Source organism: Paramormyrops kingsleyae, chromosome 1 (assembly GCF_048594095.1).
Source record: "Paramormyrops kingsleyae isolate MSU_618 chromosome 1, PKINGS_0.4, whole genome shotgun sequence".
NCBI classification, from domain to species: Eukaryota; Metazoa; Chordata; class Actinopteri; order Osteoglossiformes; family Mormyridae; genus Paramormyrops; species Paramormyrops kingsleyae.
In genome coordinates, this window is record NC_132797.1 from 33027864 (window position 1) to 33049367 (window position 21504).

Below are 21504 nucleotides of genomic sequence, written 5' to 3' on the forward strand. Positions count from 1 at the left end.
GTAATATTTCACTTTCAGAGCTTTCAGGCAAGTCAGATATTTTAAGGAAGTTTCTTAGAATCGAGAATTACGTACGGTAATAAAACTATGTTCGCTGTATGTAATATATGCAAAATAGTTATACCACAGGGTGTAAAATAACAGTGTGTTATCTTATTGTGTGTAGTATTGTGTCCAGTGTTGTGTATGTGAGCTACTGGATGCCTAAATTTCTTTGGGGATTAATAAAGTCTATTTGTCTGTCTGTCTGTCTGTCTGTCGCATGCAATCCTTTTGAATTCATCACATTACACCATTTACAGTAATTTATTTTGTAGAGCTGGTTGGTTATATATGATGATCTTTGACTCGCTGTTGTTTTGTTTCCAAAACAGCAAGAGTTTAGGAGCTTTTCCGTGTAAAAATTATGAAAATTCCATCTTCCCACTGCTTCGCTGGTGCAGGGTCAGTGCTACAATGCTGTAACCAGAGCCAGAATATATACATGAATATGCCAAGGTGAATCGGAACATTCGAGTTACCTGCCGGTTTGAATATAACCTTCTGCCTCGTCGCCTCAAGGTTTAACCCGAGGAACAGGAGAAGGACATATAGCTTGGGCTTGGCCAGGGGATGCTTTTGAAAAGGCAAAAATTCTGTTTTTTTGAAGAGAATATGAGGCAGGACACAATGACAGAGTCCTGCCACCAAGCAGTGGCCGCCAGCTCCTTTGGATTGTCGGGGGGGGGAGTGGAGCAGCCCAGAAACCTCCCTTTAAAACACGGACATAACCCATAACCGCCCCCCAGCAAGGCAGGCAGACCTCAAACCCGGGGCCTTGTGAGACAGCAGTGTTTCCTGCCAGGTGACACTGGGCTCCGCATAACGGGGAGCAGAGTAATGAGCTGCGGAAACTGAGCCGCAAGCGAAGGCTGTGGTGATCTGGTGCTGGTGCTTTCGCCCAATTCCTGGCCTGCTTTTGGCCAGCCATTTCTCAGCAGCAGTTTGGGGTAACGGCCTCTGTCTTCGGGGAACCCAGGCAGTCTGCCAGCTCCTTCCAGAGACAAGCCGTGTTTTGCAGTATGATGGATGCCATGATGCATATTTAACCTTAACAAAATGACAATACATCAGCGGGTTGGACTCTGAAGAGCAGCGCCTGGCAGCGGATGATCCATTAGAGATGGTGGCCCTGTCACTTTGCTCAGACGTGCCGTAACGATCAACACCCACTTGCTTGCTCACCTTTCACTTTTGTACTTTCCTGGCTCAAGTCAGTCTTAATTATGTTTTAACTACTCCAGTCTGTACGTTTTGACCTTGTTTATCATTCTCAAAGTGACAGTCAGTGGTCTGCAAAACACATATTAACTATAAATACATATAACATTGAATGTGATTAGCAGGCAAGAAGGAAATGACATATTTGACAAAAATCATTGAATGTGTAACCATAGCATGAATGACACTTACTTAAAGGTAAGTGCTTTGGAGGGACAGGAGGACAATTCATTTCCTTCTGCCTTTATAGTGCATCATCACTAAGGAACAATTCAATATTCATACAACAAGAACAACGTCAGAACTTATTTGGAGTAACAGACCTCCCACCTTTGTTTCTCATTCCCAAGCACAGCAGATACTATATTAAATGGAAACTTGACATTTACACAAAAAAACAACATTGCATATGAATTTGTTGGCAATATATTCTAATTTGCAAGTAGTAAACTTTGATTCACTTGTGCTTTGAGTGTTCTGAAAGCAGGAAATGTAGCTAAACAAAGGACGGCAGTCGTTCTCATGGGCGACGCGGACCGCGGGACGCCAGTACGGTGGGGAACATGACATTTCTCACGCAGCCCTATTTCTCTGGATTTGCCCTGTCTGCCCATCCACAGGAACTTCTGGAGCATCTGTTTTCCACACGGAGGAGGGCGGGCAGCTGTTTCACTGCACGGATGCTGGGAAACAACGGCAGAGAGGGCAGAGGAAGCCGAACCGGAGGGCACACAGCTGTGGGATTCTCCTGAAATCCAGCAGCTGTCATCATGAACAAAAGCAGCCCTGGCTGATTCACTTTCAGCGAGACCAACCAACCTTCCATCCAGCCATCGATTCCTCCATCCACCAGCACTTATCCTAGTCATGATCACCGGGGGCTATCCAGGGAGCATGGGGGTACGCCCTGGATGGGATGAAGGAGACCATTTGATTGATACTTTTCCTCATTCAGGTGCTTTCAGAGTAACTACACTCATTCCTAAATGGGCAAGTAACCCTGGTCTGTCTTACTTAAATCAGCAGGTGACTTCATACCCTAATGCAACAAAGTGTGACTTTTCTATTAAATAAAACCTCAAGGGAAGCTGGATATCAGATCCTCACCCTAAGAACCCCAAACTGTACGCTCAGGCCCCAAACACCAAGCAGGACTGTTCCGTAAGGACGGTGAGGTTGGCATTTCTCGATTCCCTCCCCTGGGCCCCCTGTCCCCCCGGCGATCCACCCTTACGCCTCCATCCCCGATCCTGCATCCACCGGCCAGGCGGCTCTCCCATCCGGACCGGGCTTATTATCCTCCCGGGCACTTCTCCAGGAAGCGAGCGCACTGCATATAAACTGGATCCTGTAAGGCTTCAGACGGCGGCCGTAGAAGCAGCAAAACCAGGCGGCTGCTGTCCATCAGCCCGATCCCAGGGGATGCGCCACAGGGCTGTCACCGGGACAAAAACTGTCACCTGCCTCTGCTCAGGACAGGACCCAGGGGATGCCGTCCGTCACGGTGCCACGCTCTTCAAAAGGCTAGAATGCAATAACTATACGGATGCAAAAGAGGCATATTCCATTTCTCAGGTGATTGATAAAGACGTAACTCCTGATATTTAAAAGTTGCAGCTCTCTGGGCGGGGAGCTGAATGGATGAGTTTGCACTGAGTTTATTTCAGTTTGGCCACCTGGTCGATGAACACTCCATTAATGAGCATCTCCTGGCGGGGCAGTCACCCGCACACGATCGTGCAGCGTATGACCGCGACCCGCCACAGCAGTGCCGACCATTTACAGGCAGCACGGCCAGTACCAAGCCGCTTCGGGGTGGGTCATCATTTGGGTCATATGGTCTCACCCCCTAATCTGGTGTGGTTTTTTGACCTTTATTGATCCAATCTGTCCTGCCACCATCCAGAGGCCCATACTGGCTGAGGGATCATTGTTAGCATTGGGTTCAGTCCTGTCTCATGTGGCAGTGTTTGGCTTTGTGTCCCTGTTGAAATAGCATCTTTATTTCCCCTGATCCTCTTGAAGAGTTGGGGTTTTCACTTGTAATGGTAATAGTATTAAACGGCAGTGTATGCCTCTGCAGGGCGTGGTGCTGACTCGTGCGTCTGCTAGCGGGGAAATCACCCACTCAGGCCTCACCTCCTTTCCTGATGCTGCTGCATCCCCCCAGCAGAGCTCTGGCTCATCTTTGGCTGGACCCATCTGTCTATTCGATAATCACAGCCTTTCCCAGCAAAGCCCCCCCAGGCTGGCCCGCGATCAATTACCGTGCAGCTCAATTAGATTAAATTGCGAGGAACAAGCTGCAGATATGAAGAGTGTGGAGGAGACACAGCAAGGCACCGACCCCATCACCACCCTCAGGCAGGGCTCTGACCCCATCACCACCCTCAGGCAGGGCTCTGACCCCATCACCATCCTCAGGCAGGGCTCCGACCCCATTACTACCCTCAGGCAGGGCTCCGACCCCATCACCACCCTCAGGTAGGGCTCCGACCCCATCACCACCCTCCATATCACCACCCTCAGGCTGGACACCGACCCCATCACCACCCTCAGATGGGGCTCTGACCATATCACCACCCTCCACATCGCCACCCTCTGGCTCGCTTTCCAATAATTGAATGTCCAAATCAGTGCCAAGATTATAAAAAATTGTTTGTTTTTCACCACTCCCTGCACCTGCGGAAACTTCTGGATGTTTTTTTTTTTTTACCTGACCAGTCTGTTTGCATACAGAGGCTGGGACCCCTGCAGAACATGAGCTGGAGCCTGTGAGCTGGCTGTAACCTGCCTCCACCCCCACCTTGTTAACCTGCCTGTGTGCCAAAAGCCCCCTTTTACGCCGCAACTGCGGATGAATAGACCATTAGAGGTGCTTATCTGTGAGATTTACTTACACGCAGGCACTCCAAACAGACGGGGCCAGTTAAAGTACACTACAGTAATGTTTTACGGTTATTAGCTGTCAGGCTGATGCTAAATGGATTTAATTGCTGTAAGCAGGAATCTTTGGTTTAAAACCACTTTAATTAATTAAAGCATCATCTCCAGGCTGACTGCAGCCGTTTATATCCTTCATAAAACAAAAGCAGTTATAGCGATATGCTCTCATTTTAACCTCCTCCTGTCCCCATAATCCCCTTCCTCAATTGACGATGATAAGAAGCAGGAATAGTAAAATGAAACAGTAAAATGTATGGTGGTGTGTGGATACAGAATACATATGGAGAAACAAAACCCTATAGATCTGATGTCATAGACAGATGGACCCTCACCCTCATCCATCACCTAATTACTTCTCTCCTATGCCCCCTGCTGGTGGAGTGGGCCATCTTCTTGGCACACGTAACTGCACTCGTAGGACTGTGAAGGTAATAGCGTTTCCTGAGCGGACTCCCCATCTCTGTGGTTATGGCTCGGCCGTCTGTAGGTGGCGAGCTCACTGGCTGATTGAAGTGCCGGTTGTCCGGCTGATTAGCTTTTCGTAAAAAGGCCAGTGTCAGCGCTTAGCGGGGCGCGGAAGGCGGACTGAGCACTTTTTTAACGAGGGCACTAATTCTGATGAAGGGAGACCCCACGCTGCGTCCTCCAGCGAGTCTGTCATGAGGCTGAGGCTCTGCTCCTGCCACGAGGCTCTCCCTGCTCTGCAGGAAAAGATGAAAACACACTCATGCGCATGTAACATCTGCGCCAGCTGACACTCCAGGCTGCGTGATAACCTGAAGTGGGACTATCATCACTTTCATATTGCACACTATATACGCAGCTTGGTAGCCATGGGCAACTAATTTGATCAGCATGAACAACAATGATAAAATAACAACCGTGAAATGACGAGCAACAGTATAGCCTGTTGCCAGCTAGTGTGGCTATCCTGACTATAGCATACTGTTATCACAGCTTGGTTATCACAGCTTGGTTATCACATCCTGGTTATCACACCCTATTATCACATCCATGTTATCAAATCCTAGCTATCATGTACTGGTTATCACATCCTGTTTATCTCATTTTAGTCATCACTTTCTGGTTATCTCATCCGGGTTATCACATTTTAGTTGTCACATCCAGGTTATCACATCCCGGTTATCTCATTTTAGTCATCACTTTCTGGTTATCTCATCCCGGTTCTCACATTTTAGTTGTCACATCCAGGTTATCACATCCCGGTTATCTCATTTTAGTCATCACTTTCTGGTTATCTCATCCCGGTTATCACATTTTAGTTGTCACATCCAGGTTATCACATCCCGGTTATCTCATGCTACCTATTGCCTCCTGGTTCTCATGTCCTGGTTGTGAAATACTGCTGATCTGTAATGGTTAATTGGTAGACCAGGTGAATCAGGGTCGTTGCATTCAGTATCTTCCTGATTATTGGCAGCTGTGTAACACACACGCCAGGCTGTGTCTGTAATATGCCACCCACTGGCTGCTGACCATTACTGCAGGCGGTGGTGGTGGCGGTGGGGCGGTCTATGAGGATAATCAGCCCATCACCTTCCTCTATGACACAGATCTCATTACCAGGCACAGGGCTCTGGACCCCCTTCAGAGAGGTGAGAAGCCATCTTTGGACACCCTCTTACACCCCCCACCCCCATTTACCTGTACTGTCATTTTCAATGTTCTGGATTCAAGCAGGCGGCCCCTGCTCTACAAACTGCAAATCCGAATCACCCTCCCAAATCAGAATACACACTGAGCACACACTGAGTAAACACTGAGCACACACTGCGCACACACTGAGTATACACTGAGCACACACTGAGTACACACTGAGCACACACTGAGTATACACTGAGCACACACTGAGTACACACTGAGTACACACTGAGCACACACTGAGTATACACTGAGCACACACTGAGCACACACTGAGTACACACTGAGCACACACTGAGAGTTCCCAGTGACAGATGCAGTATTGCCGCTCGTGCACATAAGCTGGTTGCTCAGCAACAGGACATAAAGCCAGGGTGTAGTAAAATGAAATGACGTGCAGCGTGTTAGGCTGGACACAGGAGTAGTGATGCGTCAGCGGGGTGCAGCCCCCAACGCACCTGCTGTTTCAGTGACGCACAGCATTAACCTCCAAAAAGAGGCCACTTGGCCCCGGCTGCACCGCTCGCCGGACTGTGTGATAAGCGCGTCGCTGGTTAAATCTGACATTTCCACACTGAATTAACCCCCGAAGTCACAGGGCCAGAGTGGCGATACATCCCCAGCCCCCAGCGTTTTGATACATCGCCGCCATTCTCTCTAATTAAAACGGTTCCGGTTCCACAGCTCATACCCCCCCCCCCCCCCACACACACACACACACACACACCTACTCCTGCCAGGATCATTCAGTAATAAGCCCCATGATGAAACAATTGTCCACCTGCTGCTCCCTGTTTATACATTAGCCTGAAGTCAGCTCCCATTTACAGAGAGCGGATACAAGCCGGGGGGTGGGGCTGGGGGGTCAGTCCCAGGGAAGCTATTCATTCCTGATGGCCGTGACCCCCCGACTGTGGGCTGACGAGGTGCAGAGGGGATCCTAATGTAGAGACTGATCCCAGGTGACATTAATTAAGATATTGATACCACAATAAATGAAGTGAGCAGCTGAGGACATTTCACAGCACAAGATCGATGTAAAAAAGGAGGAAAAACGAGAAAACACAGCAAAATATTCTCACCCCCATATTTAGGTTATGAAGCGTATCAACACAAAACCCACAAAGGACTGCTGAAGATTTCTGACAGGTACTCTGTAGTGCCTGCAGAACTAGATTAGCGGCTGAACGTTGAATAGATGAACATACACGATTAATACAGAAAATATGCCTGAATATGCAGTACCTTTAAAGTACTCTCTGTAGTCACCCTACTACCTGTTTCTCCACCTGCTTGATGAACAGTGAAGCTCCACAGAGATTAAGAAGTTCATTGCGCCCTCAGAGCAAGATGCCTGGGAGTCAGACAGGCAGGCGGGAAGCACCTTTGGACGGCCGTCGTTACTTCTCAGGAAAAGACAAGGAAATGCCAGTGTTCTCTCTGTCTTAGAGGGCAGTAAATTGCACCAGCACTTGAATAGCAGGCAAACTGCTGCTGTACCTCAGATTGTATCTGTATTTAGCGAAAGTAAACTGAACAGAAACAGATTCATTTTTGAGTCTCAGTCTGGAAGAATGATTGTGGCATTGCTGGTGTAAAACGGGTTACTGCTCCGCTACGTAGCAGTTGCAAAGCTTTTCATATTACTGTAATAATGATGTTGATGATCGATGATGATGGTAATGGTGATGAAGATGGTAATGTTGATGAAGATGATGAGGATGATGAAACTATCAGATGTGAAACGCCATGCTGCCATCTTTTGTTGCTTTTCTAGGAAGCAGATGGTTGGATGCACATCATTCATCATCATGTTGAAATGTAAACTCTAGCCTGCAACCCTGACTGGGGTAAACACTTACAAGATGGATGGATGGATAGATGGATGGATGGATAATATTGCCTTGTAGCAGTTTCAGTGATCTATGTACCTGTGACTTTTGGCAACCTTTCGTAGATTTTTTTTTCACTCAATATACTCATTTACATCCAGAGTCTCACAGCACAGAGTATAATGCTGATATGACTGCATGACCTACCATGTCAGGAGTGAGGGCGTGGCTAGAGGATTGGACCATGTGAACGGGGTGGGGGGGGGGGGTGTCCAGGGTTATAGACCATGACACTGTTGGACGTAATAAACATGGTCCAGGGATTGCCTGACTCCCCCAGCCACCCCCGGGATTCCAAAGCTTGTATTTCTAAGTAATTGTAACAAGCAGGCACCCAAATATCAGCAGCAGAAGAAAAGGGTAACACTTTACCTGTGAGTTGGGTTCACTGGTGTTTAGTTGAATGCAGGATACCTGCATACAGTATACGCTAAAAAGTAATTTCAGCATGACACCAGAGAAAACAGCCAGTAACAGTTTCTGGGGATTAAAATGCAGTCATGTAATTCTTAAGGTCACTCTTTGTGGGGACATTCTTGTGGCAACATTTAAAAGCAAATGGAGTGTAAACATTAAATCATTGATCTTGGCCATATTAAGGTATTAAAGTGTCATTAATTATGGCACAACACATACCTGTAGCTAAGAGTGTTGCTTGTAGTATTTTCCATTTATGAAGCTGTGCTGTATGGGATGTTCTGAACTATTTTGTCACTTACAGGTAACCCATCCATCCATCCATCCATCCATCCATCTACCCACCCCACAGGCTGGACATGCAGACTCCTGGGCTCGAGTCAGGCAGACCCTGACCCTGCAGGGAGGAGTGATGACACCCCCCCCCCCCCTCCCGCCACAGTTGATGTCAAGGTCAGATTCCTGCGTTGATGAGGCTGCCTTTAGTGGCAGGTTTTAGTGGAGTTATTCTCTGTAGGGCTCAGGATCTGTCTTTATTGGAGCATCTTTCTTGAAGGTAGACATGGACTGATATGATGGACAGGTGTGATGATGGTAATGATGACAATAGTCAGGACGTTGATGATGATGATGATAAGGATGATGATGAAGATAAGGATGATGATGATGATAAGGATGATGATGATGGCCCACATACGGGAACCTGTCCACCCTCATAAGGCTACATTCCCGGTCACCAAATTATTTAAGGGACTTTAATTCTCACCATTACGCCTTAGAGTCTATGTAAAGCGCTATATAAATAAAATGTATTATTATTATTATTATTATTGTGCATGGAGATGATGGAGAAGAGTTCACTTCTAAACTTTTCTGGCATCTTCTCCCATATTGGCCGTGTGTGAAGAGCCTGCTTGTCAGTGGGGGGGTACAGACACACTTCTTTCTTCCCTTCAAAGCGTTTCCACCCACTGTGTGAGAAACCGTTCGTCGCTGTGTAATTAATGCCATTTGTGTTTCCTTATACAACGAAAGTCCTCTTTGCTGCCTCAAAGCGGCTCTAATATCAAAGACACTCCTGAGAGTTTAAAGTGGAAAATAGAATTATACCGCTTGTGTTAGTCTAGCTGGGACAGTTACGGTTTCTGCAGATTTTATTTATTTATTTCCCGCCCTTGATCAAACACACAAAAGACTTAACAGCAGACAGAAGGCTGGTGATGGACAAACCTGACAGCTTGGGACACTCCTGGTGCCCCGAGGCACAATTCATCTGAAGACAGGGACACACTGGCAGAATCAATAACCAGCCTCCCTGTGCAGGGAAGGGTCCAGGTGACCTTAGACCAGCAAGAAATGATGAGTTTGCATATCAAAGTCACATAAATAATCTAATTGAATCCAGGATTTAAAAGTTATAGAACACTTTCATCCATTTGTAGAATCATTTTCCTAAATTCCAAGGTCTTTTGGTGTTGGTGAAACATGAAATCCTTTTAAAGTGAAGGATCCCAACTGTGGTGGAAATATTTCCACTTGTTAAAGCAGTGAACATGGCAGAGGGTTGCAGAAGGTTAGGAACCACCCCCCCCCCCCCCCATGATCCAGGATGACCCATTCGCAATCCCCCCGTGCCAATCAAACGCGAGTCCTCACAGCCTGCGACTGACAGGCATGTTTGAAGACAGCTTCTCAGAGGAAACCAGTTCCAGTCAAAGGGAAAGCAGGCCATACTTTACACAGCAGTGGTGTGTGTGTGTGTGTGTGTGTGTGTGTGTGTAAACATGTGCATTTGTGACCATGTGCATGCGATCACGGGAAAACTTTTTATTCATCAAATCTGGACATTTCATGTTAATTAACCGGATAATATTTAACGTTATTTATTTATTTATTTACTAGCACTACTAGTACATCTGTGAGGAGACTTATCCTGCCATGACAGATGGTAATGTTATTTACACTTCAATGGGAATATTGTTAATATTGTATAAATATTGTTATACAAATGCTTTTTCCATTGATGATTGATGCTCCTTAAATCAAGGTGTTTTTACAATGGACAGGTCTCATAAATACAGTGGCAACATCTGTGCATTATTGATTATAGTAAGCCTATGTTTTGGGAATATGAAGCCAGCAGAGGTGGAAAGTTCAGGTTCAGAATGTATAAAGCCTGACCAAGATTTTGTTTAAACAAACCAGACGAGTACTCTGTGACTGTGACTCTTAGTATTCAACTGGTTGGTTGAAACAATATTTTGGCCTGGAACTGTACTTTCCAGACCTGACCTATCCACCTCTGGAAGCCTGTTGTGGGATCACTCTGTATAGACTGACTTACGAGTCCCGTTATGATGGTGATGTCATGCTAAGAGGCTGAAAAGGTTTCAGACTCCTGCTTTCCTTCAGAGTGACTTCAGAATGACTCATTTCATTTTCTTCTCTTGAGTGACCTTTGGCAGTAATGATTTACTGTTGGGCAGTAACGATTTCCTGTCTGTCGTTTGGCATGTGCCAGATCACAAGCTGATGCCACAGCACTGCTGTGTGTTTGTGCAGCTGACGCAGAAAGGGAGAGCTCAGGAAATCTCTGTGAAAATATGATGCCATTGGGCATCGTCCCCTTACAGGACCTCCACACCTCCCTTGTAATTACTGAGGCTGTAAGTGCCGCTCATGTCAGTTCCTTGGGCAGTGAGACTTTTCAAACTTGCCATGTAGTTAGGAAATGTGATGGTTTGTGTATTTTATTACTTAGGGGTTAATAGAAATGCATACTTGGTGCATTCATTGCACTTTAGGCACTATTATGCTGCTACCTAAATGGACCAAGCCCAGGCTGAGCCTTGATCCTGAATCCTGCAGGTTCCCTGAATCGCCGTTTAGTAGGAAATGCAGTGTGGCATGTAACAGTACGCCATGGAGACGGCCATCATCCAAGGGAGCATTCAGAAACAGAAAAGGGAGGCTGTGCCCACAGCTTCAGATGATCATACCAGAGAATTAACCTGCTGATCAAATGCTTTTCAGATAAAACTGCTTCTCCGGCTTAGACTAACAAGGCCATGTTTGATATCAGCTCCCATGCATCACAGGGTCACGGGGTCGTCAGCTTTATGGTCCATCCATCTTCCAACCGCTTATCCTGATCAGGGTCGCAGGGGGGTCTGGAGCCTTCATCAGGCAGGATGAGCCAGGGGCACCTTGGATAGGGTGTCAGTCCCTCGCGAGACACATATAAACACGAGTGGAGGGAGCATGGAAGGTGCATGCAACATGTGGAGAACCTGCACACTCCAGTCACTCTCTCTCTCTCTCTCACACACACACACACACACAGTTTGAACGCCCAGCCCTAGAATTTCAAAGCAACAGCGGTACGCCCTGAGCCACCCGGCACACATTACACGCTAAATCATCCCTATCCCTCTACTTGCCACTGTAACGTGAATTTGTCACTGCAGGATCGCTGGCACATCCATTCTGTGTTTCCGAAGGATGGATGGTATCAGGTTGTTAAGTAAAGTCTAGCCACATACATCCTGCGTTAGTCACACTAATCTCAATGTGCTCCTTCCTAAGTATTATCAATATGCTAACTTCCCAACCGGAAGCATGAACACACTGTGAACATCTGCAATTGAATACAGGACTGCACCCCCACCCCCAACCTTGGCCAATCAGGTTGCTTCTCAGTTCCGCGCATCCCGGCCTACAAACCGCTGATCTGATGCAGAGAGTCAGCTCTGGAGATGATCAGAACCTGGGCAGGAGGGACTGCCTTGGCAATGTTTCGATCTCACGTGTCGACAGAGGCTCCTTTCTAACTAACGTGATGGAGTAAGGCAGCTTCTGTGATGGAGACAGTCAGAAACTCAGAGTTTGTTGGTGTGCACATCACAGATGATCTCGTCTGGTTCCTCCGCACCACCTCTGCAGCCAGGACGGCACAACACTGCAAACTGTTCTACTCAGGACTGCAGAGACCACGCTGACCAGCTGTGTCACTGTCTGGTTTGGAAATCCCACATACTGAACACAGCTGAAAACACTATCTGGTTTCTCCCATCCGTTCAACATCCTGGATAACCCCCCCTCCCATTCTCTCTTTGTCCTCCTGCTGTCTGGCAAATGGTACTGCAGCACCCAGAGCAGTTGCACCAAACTCTGCAAAACCACAACGTTAAGATTCAGCCCCAAAAACCCAACATGTAGACTTTTGATGACAAATGACTAGAGTATAAATACAGTATAAATACATATTTGTACAAAGGTTACCATTAATTCCCCATGGTCCTGAAGCCCTCAATGTTTATTAACAGGAAGACAGGGATATGACTGCTAAGCATAACATTGTTTAAAAATGCAGAATTAAAAGCCTTCAGTTCACCGTTTGCATTGTGGGTAATTCCTGCATCCTGCGGCAGTATCATGATCAACAAAGGAATTGTCTGTGCAGACCCAGAGAGATTTCATCTGGGATTTTTTTCCAGAAGCCGTAGCTGGATTCCTTTAATCGCCTTCAAGATGTTGATCTTAAAGTTGGACACGTACCAGTTTTCAGACTAGTCTGCTCTCTGCCTGCATGCCAGTGCAGTCATCCCGCTGGTCCCCAGCAACAACTAGAGAAGCCTGTCTTCGTGAATATCATGGGACAATTTTATGGTGACTCTTGCCAAGATCTGTCTCTTCATTCCCACGTTCCGAATGATCTTAGATGTTAAAGGTGATCTTGATCTTGGAGTAGCAGATAAGTACAGCATTTAAATGATGATATAAACAGTGAGCAGGTCATGCAGGGGCATGAGAGAATAATTTTTGAAGACATCTGTGGAAAGATAACTTGTTATAGCAGCACTTCATTAAAAGTTCCATATCATAACGACATTCCAAATCTGAGCTTGAGCTAGTATTTCCTGAGTTTTCGCAGAACTGATCACTGCACCAGTCTAGACGACTGACAGGCTGGTTATAGGCAGAACTAAACCGTCTACGCTGTTTATTAAAATGACCAAGGAAAGTCGCTCAATCGTGAAGACAGCTAGGGACAGTGTTTGCTACTTTTAGCAGTGTGTTTTAGGGTGAAATGGCATATCTGCCACTCTCGTAGGAGACGGCTTGCATTTAGCAGATGCTTTTTGTCCAAAGTGAGGCAAATAACACATCAGAAACATGTGTGCTGTCAAAGAGTCAACTAGGCCTAAGTGCAGCTTGCCCGAGCTTCCAGTGAATACCTAGCGAAACCGTAAAGTCTAATGCCTAGGTTAGTGTAAACCAGAGGTGGAGATTTCAGGTCCAGAGAGTACAACTGGTTGGTTAAAACAAAACCTTGGTCTGGATTTGTACTCTCTGGACCTGAAATCTCCACCTCTGTTGTAAAAAGTATTGGTGCAGAAACTACAACACCAACACAACTATTCAGCAACTACACAACAACTCATAACAAAGTAAGTACTTAATAAGACTATTCAAGAGCCAGAAGTGTGACACAACAGCATTCAAAGAGTGTAAAGAGGCATCAGGCTATAGAGGAATTCCTGGGACAGATGGGTCTTGAGGCATTTAAGTTGCAGAGGGAGTCTGATGACTGGATGTGGTTCGGCAATTCATTCCACCATCGGGGAACCACACAAGAGTGCTCTGAAAACCGCAAACCCCGGATCAAGTGCTTCCTCAAATTTGTTTTAAAATGTTCTCCCGCTAATTTCCACTTATGGCCACGAGTTCTAGTATTTAGACTAATATTGAAATAGTCATTTGGCTGAACAGCATCCAGACCCGTTAGAATCTTATAGACCTGAATCATATCCCCCCTTAGTCTCCTTTGCTCAAGGCTGAACAGATTCAGTTCCGCTAACCTCTCCTCGTAAGACATTCCTCTAAGACCAGGAATCATTCTCATAGCTCTTCGTTGCACCTTTTCTAAGGCAGCAATGTCCTTCTTGAGGTATGGTGACCAAACCTGCACACAGTATTCTAGGTTGGGTCTTACCAAGGAATTATATAAGTGTAACATCACCTCCCTTGACTTAAACTCCACACATCTAGAGATATAACCCAACATTCTGTTCGCCTTTTTTATTGCTTCCCCACATTGGCGAGAGTGGGACATGGAAGCATCAACATACATACCGAGATCTTTCTCGTAATCAGCTACCTTTATTTCAGTGGAACCCATAAAATATCTGTACTGTATATTTCTGCTCCCTGCATGGATTACCTTACATTTATCTGTGTTAAATTTCATCTGCCAAGTATCAGCCCATTCGCTAATTAAATCCAGATCCCGTTGAAGCCTCTCTGCTGCTTGATTAGTATCTGCTACCCCGCCCACCTTAGTGTCGTCTGCAAATTTAACCAGTTTACTGTATGTATTCGTGTCAATATCATTAATGTAAATTAGGAACAATAGTGGTCCTAAAATTGAACCCTGCGGTACCCCACTATAAACGGAGGCCCACTGTGACATAGTGCCTCTAATAATCTTTAAGTCACTCTATTGATCAGTCCTCCTCCATAGATTTCACTGACTAGGGGGCTGAAGCAAATCTTGAGGGGGTTTCAGACTTGTTATCTTCCTACCTGGCTATGTGCATGATCGGTAACAATTAATTTTTTTTCTTTTCTTTTATTGGGGGGGGGGGGGGGGGGTTCAAGCCTGTTATTTTACTTTATGGCTATGTGCCTGCTCTGTACCATAGCTTCACACTGCCATCTCTTATGATCCCACCAGCCAAGGCTGCTACCTCCCCTTTGACCCTGGGCAGGGCTGCCGAGACACTAATTGGATCTCAGCAGTAGCTATTTGTTTTGTGTGTTTGAGGTAAACGACATTTTTCTATTTGCTGTAGCAACTGACATCAATCAAGATGCACCCACCTGAATGTAATACGGATGGGCCCCTCTCATAATGTAATAGATTTCTCAATCTATTTAAGGATTATATAGACATGTAATCAAAACCGGCAATATTTCTAACTAAATCTAATAATGCAACAGACTGGATCGCGCAGTATTTCACATCATACAGCCTTTCCGCCGTCTGCCCATTTGCTAGTCATTGTCGACCTAGACTCCAGATGAAGGAAAGCGTTTATTCATCCCTTTTGGGAGTTTCAGGCTTGGATAATATATGCAAATGAGGTTGAAAAAATAGGAGCATTCATTAACTAAAATGCACATGTTTTTCTAAGAATTGTATGCCCAGTTTTATATGACCAGTTATTTACTTAATAAATTGATCATGTGTAAAGTGATGTTAAAGATTAACAATCAACTTTATCTATGAACTAACACCACAGGATTCTGTTTGAACAATGAAAGGTGAATCATAAACTACAGGTATTTCATGGTGAATGATAAACTGCAGATATTTGATAATGAATTATAAACTACAGGTATTTTATGGTGAATGATGAACTGCAGGTTTCATAGTGAAGGGTAAACTGCACGTATTTCACGTGTAATGATGAATTGCAGGTATTTCAGGGTGAATGTTTAACTTGAGGTATTTCATTGTGAATGAATGATGGACACCTGCGATGGGTTGGTGCCCTGTCTATGATATTCCCTGCCTTGTGCACATAGCTTCCAAAATAGGCTCTTTCCTATACCAGGCGGGTATAGAAAATGGATGGATGGGTGAATGCTGGGCATTTCACAGTTAATAAATTACGGGCATTTCAGGGTTCATGATTAACTTCAGGCACTTCAGGGTTAATAAATTACGAGCATTTCAGGCTTGATGATTAACTGCAGGCATTCTAGACTTCTCATGACTTCTTAGAATGATATTAAAATGTCCCACTTATAATATTCTTTCATCCTAGTAATTTCCCTGCAGGATTTACATTCTTCTTCTTTGAAGGATAGACAGTCCATCCAGAGGGATTAAGAGAGCCTATCCTTGCTGTCTCTCATGTCACATAATGCCACCTATCTGAAGTGTGTCACCTGAATTCTGATTGCCTCGCCTGAGAGTCACGGTGGCCACTCAGCTCCCGCACTGGTGACAACTCCAGGGGCTTTAACCTCTCGCTTTCTTGCGTTGGCATCTATTCAGCATCATTGTGGAGAAAAAGGCAACAAAAACACTCAAAAAATCCATGGTGAAATAAGGTTGTATGTACGAAATACCAGGCTTATTTGGATTTAATTGCTGACATGGTTTGTAAATTTGTGCAAACATCAAAATATAGGTGTCCGGCCAAACAAGACAAGCACAAGTGGATCCAGTCAACTAAGTTTATTAGGGATCAAACAAGGGGTAGTCGATAGCTGGGTCCAAGTCATTGTTAAGAGCTGTCCGATCCTAATGCCAGAAGCCAAAATGCAATCCAAAGTCGTCGTTGTGAGAGGGGAAGCCGAAGGTCGAGAAGCCGGTAGATCAGTCCTGCGACGCAGATGACGAACACGGGGGAATACACGAGGGGCTTCACGGGATGGGTGGACAAGGAGGGCAGGCAGGAGGCGCAGAAGACTCAGGAAGGGCAAGAAGGATGGACTGCAACTGGGGAAGAAACACAGAGTTAACTCGTTCAGCACGTGCATAGCAACAATACCTCGCACTGGCAATAGCACAGTGCTGTTGCCAGTGCGAGGTTTAAGTACAGTCTGTTAATTGGTGGCAGTTGGTGTCAGCTGTCTTCGCGATGTGGGCATGACAGACCCCCCCCCCCCGACAGCCGCCTCCTAGAGGCCGATGACATGTAAGCGTGGCCGCGGCACTCTGGGTGCGACCTATGGAACTGGGTGATGAGGGATGGGTCCAGGATGTCCAATTGCCAATTCTAAGGAAGACGGTAACTTAGGTAGGGGCATAAGCCAGCACATCTTCGAAAAACAATCTTCTAGGGTTAAAATACTGGTGTTTCTTCTAGATGGGGGCAAATCGGTGATAAAATCTAATGCAATATGCGACTAAGGGCGGACGGGTACTGGTGGGGGTTGTAAGAGTCCTGAGGGTGGACCGGTGGGAGTTTTATGTTGAAAACATAGAGGGCAAGATAGGACACACCTTTCCGTTTCCGTACGCCACCTTGGCCACCAGTAGTGTTTCTCCAGAATGAAGGAAGTGACTTTGATCCCAGGATGTCCTGACCCTAGAGATGTGTGCACCCATTGGAGGACTTCATTGTGTAGCTGAGAGGGAACAAAGGTCTTCTCTGGCGGGCATTCCGGAGGAGGAGGAGCATTCTGATTAAAGTCAAGGAGACGTTGTTCCAGGTCCCAGGTGACAGGGCTCAGAAAACAAGAGGAAGGCAAGATATGTAACAATGGTTAGAGTTTCTTCGTTGAGGGGAATCGGCGAGAGAGGGCATCTGCCTTGACATTCCTGGGACCAGGGAGGTAGGTGACCTGAAAGTTGAAATGGGTGAAGAACAGTGCCCAGTAAGCTTGGCGGGCATTAAGACGTTTGGCTTCTCGAAGATATTGCAAGTTGCGGTGATCTGTAAGCACCTGGAAGGGATGTATAACATAATTATGTTCTGCCTCAGTAAGCTTTTTAGACAGGAAGGCACATGGATGGATCTTACCAGAGAGGGGGTCCCTTTGGCCTGGACTGCCCCGATGCCCACCTCAGAGGCATCTACTTCCACCTGGAATGGAAGTTGGGGGTCAGGTTGTCTCACAATAGAGGCAGAGCAGAAATGTCACTTCAGATCTTTGAAAACAAGAAGTGCCCCTGGGGTCCATTTTAGTCTCTTCTCTCCGTTTCTTATTAGGTCCATAAGTCGAGCTGCCAAAGCACTAAAACTCTGGATAAACAGTCTGTAAAAATTTGCAAAACCCAAGAATCGCTGAAGTTCTTTAATGGTTTTAGGTTGGGGCCAATCTCAAATGGCAGTGACCTTGTCTTGGTCCATAGCAACTCCCCCTGGGGATATGACATACCCTAGGAACTTCACTGTGACAGAATGGAACTCACACTTCTTACCTTTCATGTAGAGTCGATTCTGTCTAAGACGCTGAAGTACCTGTCGTACGTGCTCAATGTGCTGTTCTTCTGTTTCAGAATAAATCAAAATATCGTCAATATAAGCAATCACAAAGAGATGTAACATGTCACTTAACACCTCATTGATAAATGACTGGAAGACTGAGGGGCTGTTAGAAAGCCCATAAGGCATCACAAGGTACTCGTACTGCCCAGTAGTAGTGATGAAAGTGGTTTTCCACGCATCCCCTTCCTTTATTCTGATCAGGTTGTAGGCACTTCTCAAGTCCAACTTCGTAAAAATGCATGCTGAACGAAGTTGCTCTAAGGCTGAGGGGATCAGAGGGAGAGGTTCTCTTCTTTTCTTGGTGATTTTGTTGTGCTCGATAATCTATACAGGGTTGCAAACCTACATCCTTCTTGGCTACAAAAAAGAACCCAGACGGAAAAGGAGATGTGGAGGACCGAATGATACCCTGTTTTAGAGACTCCGGTACATAAGTTTTCATGGCCTCTTCCTCTGGTCAAGAAAGGGAGATAAGACGTCCACAAGGAGGGACATGATGGCACAGTCCAACAGGCGATGAGGCGGGAGACCGTAGGCTTGTGCTTTCCTAAACACGTCATGAAAATCACGGTAAGGTTCTGGGATACCTGATAGATCCTCGGGTAGGGGGCTCTCAATGGATGAGACCCAACAGGTTATGGAAAGGCACTCCACAAAGCAGTCAGATGACCATGCTTGAATCTCTCCACTCCTCCAATCTATCTTGAGATTGTGACATTGGAACCAAGGGAATCCGAGAATGATCGAGGAAACAACAATTAATTGGATAGTCTCGGGTATGAAGGACTCCCACCTTAAGGCTCAGTGGTACCGTGCGGTAAGTTCCAGACCTGAGGAGAGAGGTCTTCCATCTACTCCTCGTACTATTAATGGCTGAGGCATCTTCTCCAATGGGATTTGGTGTTGCTGTGCAAACGGTGCTTCTACAAAACTTCCCGCTGCGCATAGTAAACCTAGACCTTTGACACATTCTATATCCCAGCAAAGAATGACGGGTACCACTAACTGGGCTTTAGTAAGGTCAGGAGAAATTAGTGTTCTTACCTGAGTCTCCTCCGGGTGGTTCCATGTGGGTTGCTTCGGGCATAAGCACATGAAATGCCCCGTTTCGCATCTTTCTCGTTCTTTCAGGGTGAGTGGCGTACGTCCTAACACCATTGGCTCCGGCTCCATTGGACGTGGTGATGGGGCTGCAGCCAGTCCTTCTATTCGCACTGCGGTTCTGCGGTGCTTGTGGAGGATGGTGTCTAGGGTGATTGACAGACTCACGTATTCTCCGAAGGTCCTCATAGCACCCTGATATGCCAGTTCAGCCCGTAATTCCGGGCGAAGACCATGGCGATAGAGGGTTTGTGAGCAGGGTACTATTCTCTTCCCAAAGAGAGGTGGCCTAGGTAAGAGCTTTTCCAAAGAGCAGGGAGATTATGAAATGTACTTGATCCTGATCGGAGTAGAATTGATCCCGTTGGTGCTCGATATATAAGCCACATTGCATCAAGAAAGCCTTGCACTGGTCATGGTTCCCATCGTACCATTTTGGCAGGGCTACCGGTACCGGAAGCCGTGGGGGTGAAGTAGCAAGGAGTTGCCTTACGACGTCCGTTAGATGTGAGATATGGGCCTGCACCTGTTGGAGTTGATCCTGAATGTCTTGAGGGTCCATATTAAAGGCGAGGTATTCTGTCCTGCCAAACAAGACAAGCACAAGTGGATCCAGGCAACCATTTATTTTTAGTGGTCAAACAAGGGGTAGTCGACAGCCGGGTCCAAGTCATAATAATGCCAGAAGCCAAAATGCAATCCAAAGTCGTTGTAGAGGGAGAGGAAGCCGAAGGTTGGGTGGAAGGGCAAAAGGGCAGGCAGAAGTCGCGGGAGGCTCAGGAAGGGCAAGAAGGACGGACTGTAACTGGGGAAGAAACACAGAGTTAACCCACTCAGCACGTGCATCCTTTGTCTTCTAATATAAATAGCAGCTTTATTAATAATAATGATAATAATGCCGCTGTGGATTATCAGAACACCCCCTAATCTCATCATCTGCTTCAAAGCCAGCAAAGAAGAACATGTCCTCTCTGGAGGTCTGAAATGGCACTACAGTGATCCCCCACCTAACGTGGAAGATGCGTTCCAGACCCATCAGCGATATAGAATGGCCATATTAATAAACATTTTTTTTTTATAGTTTAAGCCTTAAATTACCCCTCCCACATGCTTTAAACACATGTAAACTTATTAAAACAACACATATGATACATGGATGTCGGGCTAAGGATATAACATATTAATAATAACAATATGTAATGTATATGTATATATATACACACATCTCTCTCTCTGTATAGGTAATGGAATATATAAAAATAAAAACATATATTCTTTTCATCCTTCTTGATGTAGCATACCGTCGATTCATTCAAGCCATAATGGGGAGCGACGTCCGCATCATGCTTTCCTTCCCGAAGCATATCCAGGAGTTTTACTTCTGAATTCAAGGTCTTCCTCTGGTGCTTAGGCTCACTACTACCAGAAGGCTTAGAAGATGCAGGATGCTTGGGCGCCATCGTAGGGCTTAAAACAAAATGAAAACAATCGGACCACAAGCAAGGTACGTGATATGCAGAGAACTGTGGCGTGTCGGGGGAAAATCCGCGATATAGCGGGGGCGCGACAGCTGAACCACGATATAGAGGGGGCGCGACAGCTGAACCACGATATAGCGGGGGCGCGACAGCTGAACCACGATATAGCGGGGGCGCGACAGCTGAACCACGATATAGCGGGGGCGCGACAGCTGAACCACGATATAGCGGGGGCGTGACAGCTGAACCACGATATAGCGGGGGCGCGACAGCTGAACCACGAAATAGCGGGGGCGCGACAGCTGAACCACGATATAGCGGGGGCGCGACAGCTGAACCACGATATAGCGGGGGCGCGACAGCTGAACCACGATATAGCGGGGGCGCGACAGCTGAACCACGATATAGCGGGGGCGTGACAGCTGAACCACGATATAGCGAGGGCGCGACAGCTGAACCACGATATAGCGGGGGATCATTGTATGTTGTTGTGACATAGACACAAACACGGCTGCCTTTCCCAGCAATGCTGCTGCCTTTCCTAGTGATGGCACCACTGAGTGCTTAATGTTACACTTTTGCTTTCTGTCATTGTACTGTATGTGGGTCTGATCTATATCCATCTCACATGTCTGGACATGTACACCCCATCTCCTCTTTCTCCAGGAACCAGCCAGGCTCTCATGAGCATAAATGTCTCTTTACTATATTCTCAGGTCTAGCAGGTAAGATGTTTTTTTT

At 46.3% G+C, this 21504-nt stretch overlaps 1 long non-coding RNA gene across 2 annotated transcripts; it reads right to left on the minus strand.

Annotated features, from left to right (window-relative positions):
- Window positions 1-16426: 16426 nt before the first annotated feature.
- LOC111840807 (uncharacterized) lies at window positions 16427-20732 on the minus strand. Of its 2 annotated transcripts, XR_011982952.1 has the most exons (6): window positions 20587-20732; window positions 19229-20090; window positions 18118-18186; window positions 17717-17779; window positions 17197-17639; window positions 16427-16689 (listed from the first exon to the last, which is right to left on the minus strand). It is a non-coding gene; the product is annotated as an uncharacterized lncRNA (long non-coding RNA). The 2 variants fall into 2 exon arrangements; XR_002837514.2 differs by having other exon boundaries at window positions 17197-17779.
- Window positions 20733-21504: the final 772 nt, after the last annotated feature.